Below are 9952 nucleotides of genomic sequence, written 5' to 3' on the forward strand. Positions count from 1 at the left end.
CAAATGGTTGCGAGTTGGTACATTAGATTTCTTTGCATGGTAGGTGAACAGGCCAAAATCTTCCCAAATGTAATAAGAGCAAATGACTGCATTCATGTTGCTATAAGGGAAGCCAGTCAGAATAAATCTGCTTTTGGCAATTGAAAGCAATTTAATTCTATAATTGAACAAGTCATTTTAATTCCCTAAGCAGTGACCTGGCCACTAGGAGGCCCTTGACAGCCATAGATGTAAACTAATGTAGCCTGACTGATGTAGCCTAAAGTCTCACACATAACACCTACACCAGCATCTCCCCACAATCCTGCAATGCAATGTGATGTGATGCTGATTATCATGGCTGTCTTCACAGTAGAACTGGGTGCCTTGCTTCTCCATTTCACTTTTAGACTTCTCTTTTAGTGACTTACAGTAAACAACCGTGGCTTTATTTAATTTTCCAGTTAATAATAGCAATATTTTAACACAGATTTTTTTGCCTTATGGGGTATAAGATTGAAGTTTTAGACACTTTATGTTGGTTTATATTTTAATTTATTATCCATCTGTATATAAATGTACACCACTGTAAGATTTGAAAGCATTTGTTATCAGTGCTGTCTTTGTTTAATGGGTCAGACTTGCTTATGGTGTAGTCATTAGCATCCTTTTCAGCTGTCTCCACTTGTCCTGCAGTGCTTCTTTAAATCTGTCTGTCATGAGGAAGTAAAAAATGGGGTTGATGACACTGTGAGCAAATGCAATTGGCCGTGTCACTGTGTAAACCACTTTGATGTAATCCATGATACACTGTGACAAATTTAACTCAGGAAGCTGTGATGCAATACGCACAATCCTCATTATATGGATGGGTATGTAGAGCACCAGAAACATGATTGTCGCAGTCCTCATGATTCTTACTGGCCTTTGGAAGGATGTTCCAAGCACCTCCTCTCTTTTCATGAGTATAGAAACCGTCTTTTGCGATGATAGAAACAAAGCCCAACAGGGGCATCACATATCCAGTTATGGTGAGCACTATGCTGTAAATCAGAGTAACTTTGGGCTCTCCCAGGCTTGCAAAATCATGACACACTTTCCAGTCATTTTCCCTCAAGTCCCGGATAATCAAGATGATGAGCGGTGCAATTTGAACATTCACCCAGATCCAGTTCAGTATGGTGATGCATGCCTTGAGAGTCAACAAGATGTGTTCTCGCTGTAGGTGATACAGCAACAAGAGCCGGTCCACACTTACCCACATCATGAAAAGAATGCTGGAGTACATGTTCACATGTAGGATGTAGCGATTAACCACACATAGTGCAAAACTGAATTTCTTCAAGTTGTGAGCATAGTTATAGGACAGCTCGGGTAAAGTGCACAGGAAGATGAGGTCAGACACAGACAGGTTAAACAGGTAAACATTTGTGGACTTCCAAGCAGGGAGGCAAAATATATAGCCTAGGACCACCACTAGGTTTCCCATTAAGCCAATGGCAAATTCCAGAGCATACAATGGCGAGAGGTAATATCTCTCTAAAAGTGGAGTGATGACACTGGAACAGTTGTCCTGCAGCCATAAAAAAAATAGTGTATATATAATTACTGTACATAAAGGGCTCTATTTTCATGCTATTGCAGGTGAGAGGTAATATTTCTCTAATAGTGGAGTGATAACACTGGAACAGTTGGATTCCTACCATAAAGATTATTGTACATATAATTACTGTACATAAAGGGCTTTATTTTCATGCCAATGCAAGTGTAATTTGTAGTTAACGCTGGCATGTTGTTTTATTGGTTGGGTGCAGTCCAATATTTTCACCCTTGAGCTCTGATCCTATTTTCATGATTATAAATGTTTGTGCTCTGCTAATGTATGCATGGAATGGGGAAAACGGGGTTGTGACATTCAGAATCCAGCTGTGCAATGTGCTTTTCAAATCCATTTTGGTCCAAAAATGGACATTGTCACGTATCAAGAAACTCTGGACTCCACTTCCCATCAGCCACTGCACTGCTCTAGTTGTCACATGACCACCTGCACCTGATTCACGTTTTGGTTAATGAGCACTCATGTGTATATATAGTCCTGGTCTGCACTATGTGTTTGTCTTTCGTTGTCTTAGACCACTGTGTTCCATGTTTCTTGATCTTGCTAGTTTATGTTTAGTTTCGCCACAGTATTATGCCAAGTTGTCTTAGACTCATGTTGTTTATGTCTCAGTGTTTTGTTTCATGCCACAGTGTTGTTTCAAGTTGTCTTAGTGTCTTTGTTTCTTAGTACATTTGCTTCAATAAAAGTCATTATCTGCACCTGCTTCTGGCTCGACCACAACTCGTGACAGAACGAAAGACCCACAATCAGAAGCAGCAGATTGCCAGGATGGATAACTGGGGCGTCAGGATGCCACCGATGTTCGTGGAGTATTTTGCTACGTTACGCCAACAGGCGGAGGATTACCAAGCTGCGCTATGAAAGCAGCAGGTCGCCAGGAATTATCTGGGCTTCAACTTACCTCCTATGTTCATGGAGGACTACACCATGTCACGCCAACAGGAGAAGGAATCCGGGTACAAGGGGGAGTCTGTGGTCGGGGCTAGTACCATCTCCCACCCTCCCTCCCCTATTATGGATCTCGCTCAGCCATCATGCCCCTATTATGGATCTCGCTCAGCCATCATGCCCCTATTATGGATCTCGCTCAGCCATCATGCCCCTATTATGGATCTCGCTCAGCCATCATGCCCCGCCGAGGACGTCGCTCCGCCTCCCTGCTCGGCTGAGGACGCCGCTCGGCCTCCCTGCTCGGCTGAGGACGCCGCTCGGCCTCCCTGCTCGGCTGAGGACGCCGCTCGGCCTCCCTGCTCGGCTGAGGTCGTCGCTCGGCCTCCCTGCTCGGCTGAGGATGTCGCTCTGCCTCCATGTTCCGCTAAAGACGTCGCTCCTTTTCTTTGCTTCTCTCAGTATGTCACTCCCCCTTCCTGCTCCACGGAGGACATCGTTCCCCCCTCATGCTCCGCGGAGAGCATCGTTCCTCCCTTGGGCCTCGCGGAGAACCTCGCTCCTCTTCCTGGCCTCGCGGAGAACCTTGCTCCCCCCTTGAGTCTCATGGAGAACATCGCTCCCCTCTCCTGTCCCGTGGAGGACGTCGCCCCGCGTTCATGCTGTGCCGAGGACGCCGCCCCGTTTTCATGCTCTGCTGAGGACGCCGCCCCGTTTTCATGCTCTGCCTAGGACGCCGCCCCGCTTTCATGTTCAGCTGAGGAAGTATCTCAGCCTCCCTGTGCCGTTGTGGAAGCCGCCTGGCCTCCTGGTTTTGCTGGGGACATGTTTTCCAGGGGGCCAGGACCACCCGATGGAGGACGTATAATTTTGGGCGCTCCGGGAGTAGCGCCCTTGGGGGAGGGTTCTGTCACGTATCAAGAAACTCCGGACTCCACTTCCCATCAGCCACTGCACTGCTCTAGTTGTCACATGACCACCTGCACCTGATTCACGTTTTGGTTAATGAGCACTCGTGTGTGTGTGTGTGTGTGTGTGTGTGTGTATATAGTCCTGGTCTGCACTATGTGTTTGTCTTTCGTTGTCTTAGACCGCTGTGTTCCATGTTTCTTGATCTTGTTAGTTTATGTTTAGTTTTGCCACAGTATTATGCCAAGTTGTCTTAGACTCATGTTGTTTATGTCTCAGTGTTTTGTTTCATGCCACAGTGTTGTTTCAAGTTGTCTTAGTGTCTTTGTTTCTTAGTACGTTTGCTTCAATAAAAGTCATTATCTGCACCTGCTTCTGGCTCGACCACGACTCATGACAGACATGCATTACCCCAAGATCCAACTTAGTGCAGACTCAGGGATAATGCTGGCTCAAATTTAGCCTATTACCCAAAAACACTTAAAATTTAACATAGAAGCCAATACTCACATCTACCTCTGAGCCCAGTTGGAGATAGAAAAAAAGACACCAGCCGTGAGTGAGAAGAAGCAAGGGTCCAGCTTTATTGGTTCCGTTCCACCACACGAGATCCACACCGATGAGAATTCTCAGAAGTGATCTGATACCCTGAGCTTAAGCTCCAGTATTTATACTGTATTTACACAGTAAATCACCCATATGTTTCAAGAAGACTATGATATCAATACCAATAGGGTTAAAAAAGAGCTCATTGACCTTACTATTATGTTCAAAAAAAGGGCTATTCCACTTACCAATAGCTCACAAAACAGGGCTTTTCAACTTACACATAGAATCAAAACCAGGGCTTTTCAACTTACACATAGAATCAAAACCAGGGGTTTTCAAATTACACATAGAATCAAAACCAGGGGTTTTCAAATTACACATAGAATCAAAACCAGGGGTTTTCAAATTACACATAGAATCAAAACCAAGGGATTTCAAATTACACATAGAATCAAAACCAAGGGATTTGAATTACCCAGAGAATCAAAACCAAGGGATTTGTATTACCCGTAGAATCAAAAGTAGAGAGACAAAACAATCTAGACTGACCTTGGTCTTACTATTATCTCACGGGGGGGGGGGGGGCGGCAGCTTGACTCAGCTGCCCTTATAAATGGCTCCTCATGGTTTTCTCTTAAAATTAAGGCCTTCCTTGCGAGACAAGAATCTTCACCATCTGAATTATGAGTAAGTTATATTTTTCTGTATTTCTAGTTTATAATTTATTTTCATATTTGCTCTATATCTCTATTTTATATATAGTTATACTGCTTGAAAAACGGTTTACTGTATTTCCTACTTCATAATATCATTATATTACCCTTCTACTGTTCTGCATATCCTGCTATTCTGTATTTTATAAAGAGTTTTTCTATTATTATAAGATATTGTAATGTCTTGTACTATCTTAATACTTCTTTTCATTATTCTTATAAAGTTATTTATGTGTGTGTGCTTTATGTCTACATGCCCGTCCTTGACTGTGCGAGAGTGAGTGTGAGTGTGTGTGTGTGTGTCAGTACTCCTCAGCTCTTATACTTCTTTTTGACTCTTCGACTAGTAAACCATAGTGTAGTACTCTTAAAGTTTAAAGTGTAAATCCAGTTTGTCAATATCCGCCTAAAACCGCTTCTGTGTGTCTAGGTGCCCATCGTCAGTCCTTCCTCTCCCCTTTACTGGATCTGGATCTGGACACTCATTATCAGCTTGTGCATCTCACTGCTGATATCATGGTGCTACTTAACTATCTTCGCAGCACCTCCTCTAGAAATGGAAATGCAGGGCCCCCCCCCCGATACAGAATCTGCCCCGTGAACGTGTGTGTTGACGCCTCTACACAGCCAGAACCCCCCTCCAGCTTTCAGTCTGAGGGAGATGTCCTCTTCTCTGATCCGGGCCCCGACCATTCGTCCCTCTTCTCACCTACCAGTCCGCCCCACTCTCAGTGGTCCTCTCACTTCACCTTTGCTGACTTTCCCATGTCCCCAGGACGCACCCCATTTTCTTCCCCCCTCCCGCTCTCCTCCAGACTACGCACCCACCAGTCCTGTGAATTACCAATAAAATTACATTTTACTCATACTAAGTCTCCCTCATGTTTATTTCATGTCATTTTTATCCACAACAATAAGATGGTATTTTTCAGTGTTCATCATTTATATAAATGCCTTTCAACATAAATTAAAGGCTATTTAATCCAAATACGAAGTAAATATAACACACTTAATTATTATAACTGAAAAAAAAAAAGAAGAAGAAGAAGAAGAAGAAGAAGAAGAACAAATAGCTTAGTTGTGGCTACTAAATTGCGATTCATATAGAAGGTTTTTATGATGATGGATACTAGTTTTTATTTTAACCAACATTTAAAATCCACATCAGCTGAGATGTGCAAACCCATCCATCCTACGGTGTTTTCACGCACACAAACAGTAAGTGCAGCATAAACTTTACCGTCAGTCATGCCACATCTCATGACCTCAGGCATGATGATGCTTTATGTTTTAATTTAGTCTGAACTATATATATATATATATATATATATATATATATATATATATATATATATATATATATATATATATAGGTGGGGCTCACCGCTAAAATAGTAGTGTCATAGCCAGGGCTATATTTTTATTTAAGTTATTGTATACACTTGACATGTATTTGGAATACTATTGATGCTATTATTAAATAGAATTGGAGGGGTGATGAAGAAATGGCACAATGTTCCTGGTATGCGCCTCTTTGCTGACCGTTGACCTCAACGCATACCATTTATTTCTTCCCCATTTTAAATTAGAGGGTCTAAATATCCTGAATACTTAAATGTGATATTTTAGTTTTATTATTTAGAATTAATGTGCCAAAGATCTTTGTGTTGTTTATTTAAGTTTCCTTTTTTTCAGATTCATGTGTTGTTAAAAAAACAAACAAACAAACAAAAAAACACTATAATCCATCTTATGCCTAATTACTTGAAAGACTGAATAAACAGATTTTGTGTGGTAGATAAGACCCCTTAATTTTCCAGTGACAGCTTAAAGAACCCCTGAAGGACCCTGAAAAGCGTAAGTATGAACAGTTCATTTATAACCATTAGGTGGATAAATGTAATATTATTATTAAATATTATTATTAATAATAATAATAATAATAACAATAAAGCATTAGGTGTATAAATGTAACATTGGTTTATAATACATTTCTTGCTTAAGTTTTTAAGAATAAACTAAACTTTAATGTATTTCGGTAAGTAGTAAGGTGCTTGTGCTTAACATAGTCAGCACGTTTCTTCCTAAATATTAGATTATATATAATATATAATACCCATGATATTCAATGGTACTCATTAATACATATTTGTACACATTATCTAGTACATATAATCTTTCTCAAATTATGTATATTTGAAGCATTCTTACCATTGTGCTGTTTGGTCTAATGGCTCTCGGAGTGAGTCAGATTTTTATGGTTCCTTACTCCAGAATTCACTGAACCACCCATTTGTAGCACATCATCATTAATTGTACCCTGTGCTTATTTGGTATTTTACTAACCACAGATCTGATGTAATATCACACTCATGCAAACTAATTCAGTGATCACATACTTGCCTCTTCTTTCTTCCTCTGTCTCTATCCGCCTTTGTTTCCTGTTTATTTACTTACCGTATTGTCATTTCTGTGACCTTTGTAGAGGTGCAGATGGAGGGGTGATAAGTTTTGTTGACTCAACATTGTTGACTCAGTTTTATGGAGCTTTTGTGAGTGTCTTGTACATCAAGGTTTGATTCCAGATATACCATTGTAGCTAACATTGTTTGTTTTGTGGTTTTTTTCCTTCATTTTACTAAAAGTTGAACAATACTAAAACCAGCATTTTAAAAATATAAAATTATGTTTTGAGTGCTTCCTCGGTTGATTAAAGGAAAAATCGAATCACAGAGGCAGCATTTCCAGATAGATAATTTATATGATAATTTATATGTCATTTTTCATCTCTAGAGGGTGCCTACCATCCTCATATGCAACCTTTTTGGCATAAAATATGTTTAAGAGTACTAGTAATGTAGTAGTACCTGTAATGTACCTGTAATGTGTGGGGCAGATGTGATGACTTTTTGTTGACTACTTGAAAGCCTTTGAATATTGTGATTTATTTGTTGCACATTGCTGTCACATTATTGTAAATTGAGTCAATCGCCCACAAGATCAATGGTGTATACTGTACAGTCTCAAAGATAATTGTGTTTGAGCATTAAAACTCTCCTTCTTATAATCTGAAGAACAGATAATGCCTCCACTTTCTCCTCAGCTGAAGAGCATAGAACTGTGGAAAAGGGGTGTCTTGGGGTGTGTTGCATATTGTTAACTGTTTTGACAAGTAAACTGTAAGAAATATCTGTATATTAACAGTTGTAAGATTGTATATTTTATCAGAATTTGTCCATAGCACATGATTCACAAGTGTTTTTCTGGTTATTTACATTTTCGCATTGAATTATGAGACATTGAGCTCTGCTCCGACAACTTTTGGTGGCAGCACAAAATTTAATCCTACTGTTTCAGCAGTAAGTAATTTTATGGAAAATTTAACACTGCAATTTAACAACTGAAATTGTTATAACTGAAATTTAATTTAACTGTTTTATTGCCATTATTAGCAGTTTGATATGACATATTGTCTGGGCTGGTCATGTAAAATACGATTGTGACTTTTCGTTGGATATCGCTGCTGTAGTGAGCTGGTGTTCACAATGCAATTATCCTTAAGTTATTAACCAGCACTTGGTTTGGGAGATTAAAGGACTTAGGGTGTTTTCATAAGTTTACAAACTGAGCAGCTTTCTATGAGAGAATTTTTGTAACATTTTGTAATGTTACTTGGGTGAGTATCTGTAATTTATTGCAACCACAGCACTGGTTCACACCAGTAGATCAGCACAATAATTCACACCAGTAGACCTGCATTTTTATAAATGATACAACTTTGTTTATTACAATTATTTCAGTTGTGTGTTATAAATTACTGTTACAAATTCTGTCAAGGTTGAAATAGTATGCTACAGTAGTAGCAAGTAACCATGGCTCCTAGATTACCGGAGTAAATGTAAGTAGTTTCCGGGGAAAGACATCCATATGACAGTGATATACTGCAAAATACTTTTTTGTACATCACATTCACCTATGTTGAGTGGTCTCAGCATGCATGCACACGCACACAGGAAGGTATCTCAGTGACTTTCACCACCTCTGGCAGTTATCAGTTATTTTAAAGAACCACAGTTGAGCACATAAATAACTAATGCTCTCATGTCAGAGCCAGTGTGTGACACTCAGCATGTCAGAGTAACCACCTGACTGTGGCCAGGGCAGCATGGGAACTGATGGGAGAATGGCTACTTCCTGTTTTTCACAGCATCAGTTAACCGACATTGCGCCATGCACAGAGCCATGCAAGAATGTGTAATACTCAACACTCAACAAGCACACTGTCATATTTTTACATTTGGCTATATATGGCATATAATAGTCTTTTTACACAAAACAGTGTGATAGCAAAAGAAACTTCTAGAACATTTATTTCTTAACCTGATATAAGAATAGTATGCATAAGTTAAAAAAATAAACATACACTCGAAATATAATTAGCAAGATTTATCCTTCAGCAGTTTTTTTACTCATTAACAAACAAAGTGAATGCGGAACAATAACCTTAGCTACATATAATATATAAAATGTATCTGGGCGCACGGTGGCTTAGTGGTTAGCACGTTCGCCTCACACCTTGGGGGTTCAATTCTTGCCCTGGCCCTGTGTGTGCAGAGCTTGCATGTTCTCTCCGTGCTGTGGGGGTTTCCTCCGAGTACGTCGGTTGGACTCCCAGTCCAAAGGCTTGCATGGTGGGCATGTCTAAAGTGTCCGTAGCATATGAATGGGTGTGTGAATGTGTATGTGATTGGCACCCTGTCCAGGGTGTACCCCACCTTGTGCCCCATGCTCCTGGGATAGGCTCCAGGTTTTCCGCGACCCTGTAGGATAAGCGGTATAGAAAATGGCCGGATATAAATGTAACTATATTTATTGTGGATTAGATTGGTACAATGCTGGCATATTCAGTATTCACCATGTGTTGTTCTGATAGAAAACTGCAGAAGATCCTTTCCTGTACCAATACAACTAAAGCTATAAAGGTAGAAACAAATCTGCTATAACTGTTATTGTAGAAGCCATGCTGAACTGAATGGAGATCAAATTAAGAATACATTAAGACTCTGATAGAACGATGAAATTTGATAGTTCCTTTTCAATCATTTATCTTCTGGCTCAAAGATTTACAGATGCCACATGATAATAAAAATGCAGCTGAGTTCAGGCCTGCAGAGCACTAACCTGATCCTTTTGCTTTCTCTTACAGTCTGGACGTCTTTCTGTAATCACATTCTCTCCACATATTCCTCCTAAAGAGAAAAGACCTCAGAAATCACACCTCGAGACACTTACG

General features: G+C 40.1%; 1 pseudogene; it reads right to left on the reverse strand.

Moving 5' to 3' along the window:
- Nucleotides 1-542: 542 nt before the first annotated feature.
- Nucleotides 543-7238, reverse strand: LOC128624177 (succinate receptor 1-like; annotated as a pseudogene).
- Between the last annotated feature and the right edge of the window lie 2714 nt (nt 7239-9952).

Source organism: Ictalurus furcatus, chromosome 20 (genome assembly GCF_023375685.1).
Source record: "Ictalurus furcatus strain D&B chromosome 20, Billie_1.0, whole genome shotgun sequence".
Lineage (NCBI taxonomy): Eukaryota > Metazoa > Chordata > Actinopteri > Siluriformes > Ictaluridae > Ictalurus > Ictalurus furcatus.